The following is a 12,611-nucleotide window of genomic DNA, read 5'->3' as shown; positions in this document are numbered from 1 at the left end:
AAACACTGACCGAGTAACTTTCACAATTACATGTTATCATATGCATTTGATTGTCATTATACAATGGATAGTTCTGGTCCTGGCTAACACATCAACACTTACAACTCCCCCTCGCCTTGACAATACAGAAACCCTATCCACGGCTTCACTTGATTATGTCATTTTTTTAAATAGACTTTATTTGCCAGGTTAAAAAACACATACACATACATACATTTTAAAAACGTGACAGGGATATCACAAAAAAGTCAGAGGCATGTACAGTGGGGGAAAAAAGTATTTGATCCCCTGCTGATTTTGTACGTTTGCCCACTTACAAAGAAATGATCAGTCTATAATTTTAATAGTAGGTTTATTTGAACAGTGAGAGACAGAATAACAACAAAAAAATCCAGAAAAACACATGTCAAAAATGTTATAAAATGATTTGCATTTTAATGAGGGAAATAAGTATTTGACCCCTCTGCAAAACATGACATAGTACTTGGTGGCAAAACCCTTGTTGGCAATCACAGAGGTCAGACGTTTCTTGTAGTTGGCCACCAGGTTTGCACACATCTCAGGAGGGATTTTGTCCCACTCCTCTTTGCAGATCTTCTCCAAGTCATTAAGGTTTCGAGGTTGACGTTTGGCAACTCGAACCTTCCGCTCCCTCCACAGATTTTCTATGGGATTAAGGTCTGGAGACTGGCTAGGCCACTCCAGGACCTTAATGTGCTTCTTCTTGAGCCACTCCTTTGTTGCCTTGGCCGTGTGTTTTGGGTCATTGTCATGCTGGAATACCCATCCACGACCCGTTTTCAATGCCCTGGCTGAGGGAAGGAGGTTCTCACCCAAGATTTGATGGTACATGGCCCCGTCCATCGTCCCTTTGATGCGGTGAAGTTGTCCTGTCCCCTTAGCAGAAAAACACCCCCAAAGCATAATGTTTCCACCTCCATGTTTGACGGTGGAGATGGTGTTCTTGGGGTCATAGGCAGCATTCCTCCTCCTCCAAACACAGCAAGTTGAGTTGATGTCAAAGAGCTCTATTTTGGTCTCATCTGACCACAACACTTTCACCAGTTGTCCTCTGAATCATTCAGATTGGCAAACTTCAGACGGGCATGTATATGTATTCTTGAGCAGGGGGACCCTGCAGGATTTCAGTCCTTCACGGCGTGGTGTGTTACCAATTGTTTTCTTGGTGACTGTGGTCCCAGCTGCCTTGAGATCATTGACAAGATCCTCCCGTGTTGTTCTGGGCTGATTCCTCACCGTTCTCATGATCATTGCAACTCCACGAGGTGAGATCTTGCATGGAGCCCCAGGCCGAGGGATATTGACAGTTCTTTTGTTTCTTCCATTTGCAAATAATCGCACCAAATGTTGTCACCTTCTCACCAAGCTGCTTGGCGATGGTCTTGTAGCCCATTCCAGCCTTGTATAGGTCTACAATCTTGTCCCTGACATCCTTGGTCTTGGCCATGGTGGAGAGTTTGAAATCTGACTGATTGATTGCTTCTGTGGACAGGTGTCTTTTTTACAGGTAACAAGCTGCAGTTAAGAGCACTCCCTTTAAGAGTGTGCTCCTAATCTCAGCTCGTTACCTGTATAAAAGACACCTGGGAGCCAGAAATCTTTCTGATTGAGAGGGGGTCAAATACTTATTTCTCTCATTAAAATGCAAATCAATTTATAACATTTCTGACATGCGTTTTTCTGGATATTTTTGTTGTTATTCTGTCTCTCACTGTTCAAATAAACCTACCATTAAAATTATAGACTGATCCTTTCTTTGTCAGTGGGCAAACGTACAAAATCAGCAGGGGATCAAATACTTTTTTCCCCCCACTGTATTGTGCATAAACAAAAAGTATTTGACGGAGATGGAGATTGAAAAGTCTCTAGTAGTTGGTTCCAGATGATGGAAAGGGAGTTGAGGCCGTTGGATGGAAAGGCAGTGTAGCTTGAGTGGAGGGGGCATTGATGGTACGTTGATGGCCGGGGAGAAACAAAGAGTCTGACAAACAGGCCTGGAGTGCTTCTTCAGTGCACCGCACCTGCTTCTCCGACGTTGAAATGTTATTACATTTATACATTTATTTATGTTATACTTACCCTACCTTACTCTTAAAGTAATGGTTAAGCGATTTTGCATATTTAGATATTTGTTTCTTTACATTGAATGCAGTCTATGGACAAGGAGTGACTGCAATCCATATTTGAATATGTAAAATCACTAAAGTATTTGTTTTATTATTACTACCACATCACAGTTTGTTACTAAAAAACGGATAGAAGGGCTGGTTGTAGAATTGCAAAAGGTCTTCTCGCCCGTATATGAGAAAAAGACACAAATATATGGTATAGTTTGCATGTATTTCCATCTCAGTTGGTAAGAGGGTAATTCCTATGAAGTATTGCCCTCTCGTTTCCATCACCCAAACTGGCCCGCTCTGTGATCTTTTATGACGTTATCAAAGTAGGAATTTGTGGAATACTTAAACAGGTTCTATAGAGGGAAATGAGCCTGTAAGAAAAATATACACACTTTATATCACGCCACATACAAAATAAACTGGTCTCAGATCTCTCCTGGCTCTTGTCCATTTTCCTCCTTCATGTGTGTTTAAATGTCAAGGTTTAGCCACGGTGGTCGGCTAATTGTTTCCATTTCAATAAAAGTTTAACTAATAAAATCTCCCCTACCCAGAATGACATGGTGAGTAGCAGGCCACAGTCAACGAGCTATGCATAAACTGTTTCTTTGCTTTCAAATATTAATAGTAACTCAAAACAAGACAAGTGGCGCTCAAAGAAATGACCTTTTCCATCCTTTTCCACAGAAACCTGTTGAAGGTAGTTTGATGTATTGGGATGTTTTTGGTGCTTGTTGCACAGGTTGAGAAAAAGGAAAGACTTATCTAAACATACCACCAGTTTAGTTTTTTTATTTATTATTTCTTTCAGTCCACACAAATCCATCTTTTGAGTTCAGCTGAAAGGGTATTAACCCAACTACTACCGCATAATGTGTGAGGATAATTTCTGTCTGGAAGTCCCATTATGCGCTTGACATAACGGTGCAATGGATGACACATGGACACAACAAGTACCAGAAAAGACTTCCCCCCACTCATTTCCCCCTTTTCTCTACGTGGATGGCTGAGTGCCCCTTCAGTCTCTTCTGATGGGGCAAACAACCTCAAAGGGTTAATATTTTCCGGTCCTTTGGAACCATTGAGCCCTCATTAAGTTGGCCTTTACAATGGCTGAGCCACTTAGATAACCTTGGAAATCAATATGACCAGCGTTGCAGAATTAAATGCATTTAGAAGGCCATGCACAACAGACAGATTAGCAAATCTAAGAATGTATTTTAGTTTCAAGAGAGGTCATTTCAGCTCATAGATGTAGTGTTTTTTACATTGGATAAAAGTAAAGACTCAGAGCTAGAAAATGGTATATCATACACTACAGTTGAGGAACAATGGGAAAGTAATTCTGCTTTGAAAGTTGATAAACTTGTAACCTCACTTTTGAGAAAATACCCTTGAATGTTTTGATAAATCTACTGGAGAGCTCTTCTTTGTTTTCACCCATTCAGCATTGTTCACACCCTCTTAAGCCTTAGCCCCACCCATCTCTTTAAGGGTTCACAATTGAGGCCATGTACTACAGAGCAACTCTTGATGCACACTTTTGTAAAGAGTTTATGTGAAGAAATTTGAGCATATTATCTTCATATTAGGAGCATTTCTCCATCGAATATACTCTTAGCTCTCATAAGGATTTATTTTTATGGGTAATTTATTATTTATTTATTTAACAACAAAATGTTGCAAGACTAAAGGCTGGTTTATACTATGTCTATCAACAGTTGTTGCAGTGACATCATTGTCAGGTGCGTCGTAAAAAGTGGACCAAGGCGCAGCGGGTATCGTGCTCATCTTCCTTTTCATTTGGATAAAAGTAAACACTTAACAAAAATAACCAACAACGACGACGAAAACAGTCCTGTAAGGCTACACAGCTATACACGGAACAACTACCCACAAACACAGTGACAAAAACCCCCTACTTAAATATGGCCTCCAATTAGAAGCAACGAAGAACAGCTGCTTCCAATTGAAGGCCAAACCAAACCTGAACATAGAAATAGACTAAATAGACATTCAAACATAGAAATAGACAACATAGAACATTACCCAAAAACCCAAGACACATAAATCAAACACACCCCTGTCACATCCTGACCAACTAATATAACAAAATGACCACTTACTGGTCAGGACGTGACAATCATGAACATTCTATTGTTGTCCGACATCAAACTTGTCATTGTCGTTATGAAAAAGTATAAACACAAAAACTACAGGCTCCATGACATCATCAGCCTGGTGGTCCAAAATAGCATAACTAGTGTATTTTAACACCAACAAACCCACCTGTTTAAAAATGAATTTAGTGTATGTCAAATCTAGCAAACCAGGCAACTAAAAGCAACTTTCTAAACAACGTTTTGGTTCGTTTCTAGCTTGTTAGCTAGCTAGCTAATGTTAAGTTAGCTGGCTAGCCAGTTCAAATAATGACCATATCATATAGCTGACAACGTCTTCACTTTAGCTCATTTGTTTTCATTATTATAGGAACATAAACTCACAACACAGTCATTATTTACAAGGTAATGGCAAGCCAATTACAGAAAAAAGCAGGGCATTCTACAGCAGAATTTTAGAACTTGGACACTGTCTCATTGGCCTAATGTTATATCCTAATTTGACTTTGGTGCAGGTCATGTTCTTCCCATTACTGTCTCTGGTAAACACATACTATATCAAATAAAATCGAAGTGTATTTGTCACATGAACAGAATACAGAAGGTGTAGTGAAATGGTTACTTGCATAGTGGAGTATTTTGTTTAGACATGTAGCCAGCTAGCTAGCTAGCTAAACAATGAACCACTATCGAAGGCAATAAGCTAAAACACAGTGGTAGAAATCCCAGGCTAAAAGAAACACATAAAGGAAGGATTACTGAAGGATTACCCCTTAACAGTGTGAGATGTTTTCCGTACTGTCGGCCCCCGTTTGTCAGGGGCTCCAGACAAGTTGTTACTCGTGAAAAATGGAGGTTGGGATGGACCACAGGCCACAGTCATGAGAAAATACTCCATGGACTCCATTGGAAAGAAAGAGAGAGAGAGAGAGAGAGAGAGAGAGACAGAGACAGAGACAGAGAGAGAGAGAACTCGTGTTTACATCTTCACTGACATGCAGATAAGCCAAGTGTGCTATGCTCCACACATCTAAAATGGGACTAAGTGAAATTCTGATCACTTGTGGTGCGAAGATCCAATTTCTGGAGATTATGTGGCGATCAAGAGTTGCCAGAGTCAGTGGTGGTGAGGTCAATGTGTTCAGTGATTTATTTATTTGTTTACTCTAATACCATAAGCCCCTGGGCGAGATACAGAATGTGCCGAGTTCAAAAGAGACATAAACAACTGCAGCTCATCTCACTGGCGCCTGTGTCATCAGCTCCACATCTTGACTTGGGTCAACGTGGAGCCAAAATGGAGGACCACTTTGTATGAATCAAAGACTGTGTGGTTAAAACATTCAGAGAATCAATAACTCTTTGGATGACACACTTGAGTATGCAGAACTGAGTGTGCGTACTTGAGACGTCTCTCAGCAGTATATTTGTGCTGCCTTACCCCTGCAGTGATCTTGTTTTGAAGTTCATTAGCTAACAGATGGTGTACCACAAGAAACAATGATATTGTGTCATTCCAAACATTACCCCAACGTTATATTCCATTTTGTGTGATTCAAGTGTTTTCCCCTGCTGCGCTGCTTCTCCATGTAGCCCGCTCATGCGCACACGGAAAAGTATCTTGCTCTACACAGAGACCTATCGCTAGAGTCACACAAAATGGAATATAGTGTTGTGAATAAAGTTCGGAATGACACAATTTTATGTGTACAACATCTTAAGACCTGCATCACTATACTCAGAGAATTGCCATTTCAAAAAAAGGATGTATTTGGGTGTTTTTGCAGCCTTTGTTCATGTTTTATCTCTGCCCCTATAACTGCTGAACGAGCATGAGGAAGTAATTGGTGGGGTTTCTCAAAAACAAGTGAGATTGCAAAACAATTGTCTGGACACTTCTATAACATGCCACTTACATCAAAATAGAGATTTGGTACAAATAAAGGTAACTTCTCCTTTAATATGCTTGTACTTAATGCTACTGTAATAATGTTCCCATGCAAACCAAAGCCTGACATTTGATTTGAAAAGCTCATGACAGAAGCGGAAATACAACTGGCAGGCATATTGCTGTGTTCATCAAATGTCCTGACAGGGCCCATAAACAACACCCAGCTGGGCTAAATTAGGTTCCCAGAAATCTTGGGACTCTCCCAAAAAATATATAAATTGTGCAGCACAGCTATAGCAGCTTTGCTCTCGTAATTACGGCACTACAGTCAAAATGACAGCCATCATTCAACATTGTATCTGGCTAAATACATGTCACGTCACCGAAAAGCCTGTCCTGAGTTGAACTGAGCTGAACATTTCTGCATTGTACGTTGAGTCAGCATCAGTGGGCATACATCCAAAAGAAAAGCTGACAGACTTTCAAAGTTAAGAGGTTAGCTGTTATTCTGAAAATGTACATTGTCTCTAATAAATTCCACAACCTTTCTTAAAACAGCATTGTTCACTTGCCACATCCATTTTTGGACTTTTAAATTAATGATATACTGTATAGCCATTCATCAGCTGTTTACCAAAACAAGTGGTGGGGCAGCCAGTTTGTTGTTTTTTGATTCGCAGGAATGAGGAACCAGTCTAGCTCTTTCATACTCACCCCCTCAACACACACATTCACTCCCCACTCTAAAAAGCACCTGTTCAACTCCACTATTTAAGTGGATACGTACATTCACAATTACAATTACAATGACAAAAGTTATACATCTCTACAGATACAGGTATTACGCCAAGAGAGGAAGATTTATTTCGTTCTTTATGCCACTGTAAGTTCCCCTGGAGTAGTTTCAACACCACAGAGAAGACCTACAGCTCAGCATTAGGGAGAAAGAACAGTCTCACATTGCCTTCTTATTCCTCTGGATATTTTTTTTTTTTAATGAGGACATAAATAGGGATTTTCCAGGGTTAAAGTAGATTTAGGTTGCTATGGTGAAAACGTATGGTGCACATCAAAATAAGGGCAGGGCTAAACTCCAGTGTTGGGAACTCTAGAAGGCAAAGCAACACCAGGGCGTAATGAAAAGCAGTGGGCTACAAGTGGTGAGGTCACTGGCTCGCTCACATCTCCATGGTGACCTTCTCATCTGAATAATCGGACTATACCCTGACGTAACATGAAAACGTAAAGCCAATGTCCATTTTTGGTTGATATTTAATTGAGTTGAAACATTGGTTTACAGTATTTTTGCCTGGTGACTGTCTATCTGAAGGAGCTCTTATTCTCCTTTTCAGGTTGGTTGAAAGGTGACGGCTACTTTCACAAAGTCTACCAGAATGTGTATGATACCATACAAGTTTAAACCAATAGTAATTGAGGAGTAAATCAAATCAAATCAACTGTTTTTCGTCACATGCTTGGTAAACAACAGGTGTAGACTAACAGCAACATGCTTACTTACAGGCCCTTCCCAACAATGCAGTGAGAAATAATAGAAAAATGATTAAAAAAATTAAAACAGGTGGAATAAATACACAATGAGTAACGATAACTTGACTATATACTGTACATACTATGGTTAGAAAAGACATGTCTGAGATTGCATAAAGGCTGGATACCTACCAAGGACCAGATGTTGCTTTGGAAAGGATTTCAACATGCCACAGAGATCACTCACATGACCCTATTAGTGACATGATGAATAGGTATTTGGTAGGTATTCTTTCCAAACAGGTAACAATAAAGAAGATGGATCATTTCTGATTAGTCAAGAACAATTGTAACAGAGCCATTGTGTGTGAAAGTAACTTATTTCCCCACTTTCCACTGTCCGCCTCCAAACCAATTAGAATGAAGAAGAAGAAGAAACAAGACATTGATCTTTCCAACTGGGAGTGCCAAGGTCTATGGTTATGTTGTGCAATATCTCCCCTTTATTGTTCCAACCAATCTGTCAGTAAAAGGTGTACTTGCTGATGATTCCCATGACATGTATCTACAGTATCCATTCAAATCCACAACATCAAAGAAGTGAAACAGAAGGAAAAAACTGTTATGCCAAAACTGTTGCAACTGATATGATTTAAACCAGATGGAACATTACGATTTTATAAAGAGGGATCAGACAGCCTATGTGCACAATTACATCACTGAGCATGCAAAGGCCTATACAAACAGGAAGAATTTTCACTCAACAGACTTTACTGTATTCTTATACAAGTTTGAACTGGTCATCACTGCTATGGACCTTTCCACTCCTTAGTTCAGAGATGATAACATGTAAGAAGACACACACCATTAACGTATAATAAGTTGACTTCTAAGTAGTCATCTCACATGTCTCTAACACTTCCTATGCCTTTCATTTAGCTCTGAAAGAAACATTATTGGTACATGGATCTTAGAAAGACGTTGGTTGCATTCCAAATGGCACCCTGTTCCCTACACAGTAAAGTGCACTACTTTTGACCAGAGCCCTATCGCATAAAAAAGTAGTGCACTACATATGGAATAGGGTGCCATTTGGGATGCAGGTAATTTTGAGGATGGTCTTGATATAGATTAGTGTATTCTGATAAAATGAACTGGCAGTTATAGGAGTTGCTACAGAGAGTGTGTCTATTGGCTTTGCCTTTGGCTACAAAAGTTGAGGATAACTACAATCATGTGAGTACTGCCATTTGATGTGGCCATGCTGAAGACGTGAACAATGAGAGTTTCACTTGCCTGCAAAACTTTGCCCAATTTCAACGGTTGCTTGCCTTCACATAACAAAGATCGCCTTTTGTTATCTTACGGAGATGGAACCAATGGATGGCAGGAATCTACCAGCCATGCCAAAGGACTTTGATTATTTCTACTGCCCTCTGTGATGCTTTGCTGTAGCATGTCCTCGTTTAAAAAAAAAAATACACTCCACTCACAGACACACACACTAACAAACACACATCCTATTTTCAATAAGGAGTACACACAAGGTATCTCAAACTGACTCTGGTTGATGGCTTTGTAAAACATACAAAGCGAGAGAGAGGGGGAGGGAGAGAGAGAGACAGAGATGTTTCAGCCCTATAAAGGCCTGTTGATGTGCTCGGTTATTATCGGTGAATCACAGCAGAGGTAGACAGTATGGGTTTAATCTTAATTTTCTGTGTTTGCTTAACGAGTTTACAGTAGAGTGATTTCTCTCCCCTCCTCCGCATTCACTGGGCCACTCAGAGGGAATCTCTGTTTGGGGGAGGATAGTTTTACAGACAGTCAGCCAGGCAGAATGGAAGCAATTTGCTAGGATGAAAGTAATGAGATGTTCAATGCTGTTTTCAATCTCGGAGTGATTTCAACAATGTATGTGCCTGTGGGGGCTTAATGCAGTAGGCTGAGGGATGTGCAGTGAACTGTCTCTGCCCACTGGTTCACCCCGTTCTCTCTGTCTCTCTGTCCACTGAATCACACTGTGGTGTTCTGCAGACCTGGGTCCAAATAGTATTTGAAATCTTTCATATACTTTAGCTGTGCTTGATTGGTGCGATTGTCCCAAAAGTGCAACACTACCTATCTGGTGCTCCAGGTAGGCTCAGTCAAACACTCAAAGTATCTGAAGGAATATACTATTTGAAACCGAGTTCTGTGGTATAATGGTGAAATTATAATGCTGCATTTGATCACTGTATGCAAAAACGAAGTATCACTTCTGATTTCTGTGTAAAGGAATAAAAGTGATTTTTACATCACTGAATCTTTTTTTTATGGTTATGGTCATGCACTATGCACATAATAGTACTGCACTACACTGTGAACGTCCTCTTAAATATGTCAACATTGTGGTTTTAAGTGGAGAAAATATGTGGTCAGTCATATTCCCAAGGGGCAGTAAAACAGTTTTGTAATGGGTGTTCTCATGCTATTCATATGTTTGTTTTCAAAGTGACGACATTGGATAAAAGACTTTGAGTTCAAAATATATGAAACACTATACAGTCATACTGGCGACCTGATCTTATGTTTGACAAGGTATTGGATTTCACATGATGAGAGAACGATGATGTAATGTAACAGCGGACTTCGAATACAGCCAAAACACCCCATCCATCATTGCCAGTCTTTAAAGTATCAACGTGCCACACACTGTACTATTTTTTGATTTACTGAGGGTTCAAAAAGAACGGCTCCGAAGATTATAACAAAATGATGACTATTGGGATATATTATTTTCCAAGTTATAGATGCTTAAGGGATGATTATGTCTATGCTGTTTAATGACATACGTAGTCCTTTTGATCTCAATTCAGTTGAATTGGTTGTAGCTTTCAAATCACAATATTGCTGACGTTGATGCTGCAACACTGCTCACTGGCAAATATTGACTTTTTGGTTTGAAATACCAACATTTCTACATCGACTTTGTCAAAGCATTTTGTCAAAATGTACCGACTCTTTAGGAACATCAAACATGTAAAACCTTGTGAAAAACCTGGTTCAATGGAAACAATCAAAGGAGTTCCTTTCATATAGCCTTTCCTTTGTTTGAGGGTCCTTAACTCTTGGTAACCTGCAGATTTAGATCAGCTGCATGTTCTCTCTCTCTCTCTGGACAGTAGATCCAGATAGAGAAAGAACATCTGGTCTCTCCTACACACTTTGCTACAAATTGCTGATCAAAACAGCAATGGGTGTGTTACGTCTGAGCATATCCTTGTTCCGCTCAAGCTTGTAGGTTTAAACAGAATGGCCATTTTTCATTTAGTGTTTTCTGCAAATAATGTGAAATTAAGGTTTGCTGTCACCTGTTTTATTAGAAGGTAGAGAAAGCAAGTGATAGATAAGCTAAAACTATGGCCCGTGGCTAAATATCTGTGAGTGGGTTGTGTGCAGTATATCCCTGTCTTTCAACAGGTACTTAATACAAAATACCACAAACGGTGCCAAGTTCCTCTCCAGAAGATATACTGTCCCTTCTCAGGTGTAGGGAACCTCTCATCAGTCAGTTAATAGTAAATGAGCTCAAGCTTCCTTTGCATGTCTTAAAGGAGTTATTCTCTTGCTTCCTGGTGCTAACATAATGCTGCGGCAGACATGGTTGTCAATATGCTCTACAAATGTTTATGTGGCGGGCTGGACCACAGTGGGCCAGGTGAGGATGGTAATTCTAGCTTATTCAATCCTTGAGGTACTAAAACAGCAGAGAGGTTTAAACGCTACATAAACATGGAGGCAGACAGTTTGAATTAGATGTGTATGTGGTGTCATGGTGGTGGTTCGGATTACCCACTCCCTCATCATTCCAAATGGATTCTGTAATATATCACTGTCAGTTTAATCCATTGTATTTAAATCAGAGACAAACCACTTCATACAAGATAGTATTTGGCTTGAGCCTGCCTGGGGTGCAGATGGGGGTGGGGTCTGCACTTTTGGGACTATTCCATTGGTTACATTGCGCCAGACAAGCTCAGTCAAGCACGGCAAGCATACTTCTATGATTTTAAATACAATTTGAACTCAGGTCTGGCAGTCGGTTCCTTTTCACTGTCACTATGAGGATGTACACAGGGAGGACATAAGTTGAGCTACTCAGGGTTCCGTTGCCTTAGTGTGTTGTCAGCAATACCGTCCAAAGTCAGGTTGTCTTGATCCCACTCAAGCCTTTTAGACTTCTAAATGCTAACATGATGGATTCCCATCTCCTGTTATTTTCACTGCCTGCAAGAATTTGACAGTCTCTCATGTGGACGCTGGAAAGGGACTCCCAGAAACTAACACCTCATTCCAAACACATTACATTTTCAGCTGTCAGGGGCCATTATTCCATTATGATGATGATAGACGAATATCATCCAGAGAATCGCTTCCAAATAAATCACTCATATAGTAGAGTTAATAAGGATAAATAATGAATAGGAAAAAAACTAATAATACATTTTGTTTTTCACATTGGGAAAAAGTTAAATGAATAAACGATCTAAAAAACATGCCATTAAACTGATTCTGTTTGCTCATATGTATGTTTTTTTTTATTTAACTAGGCAAGTCAGTTAAGAACAAATTCTCATTTACAATGACAGACTCCCAGGGAACAGTGGGTTAACTGCCTTGTTCAGGGGCAAAACGACAGGCTTTTAATATGTCAACTTGGGGAGTCGATCCAGCAACCTTTCAGTCACTGGCCCAATGCTCTAACCACTAGGCTACCTGCCACCCCATGAAATTTGACCACACAGTGATTTAATAGACCTGACCTTGAGGACCCACTAATCAACTAGCTTTACAAAAACAAGAACTGCAGCAAACTGTTAACCTCTGACATATGATATTATTTGGGGAATACTACAATGTGAATGCAAACACATTTGTAGTGCATAACATGCTATGGCAGGCCTACAGAGTTTCCACACTACACTGTAC

This window comes from Salmo salar, chromosome 20 (genome assembly GCF_965601325.2).
Source record: "Salmo salar chromosome 20, fSalSal1, whole genome shotgun sequence".
NCBI lineage: Eukaryota > Metazoa > Chordata > Actinopteri > Salmoniformes > Salmonidae > Salmo > Salmo salar.
Note: the sequence above shows the minus strand (reverse complement) of the source record.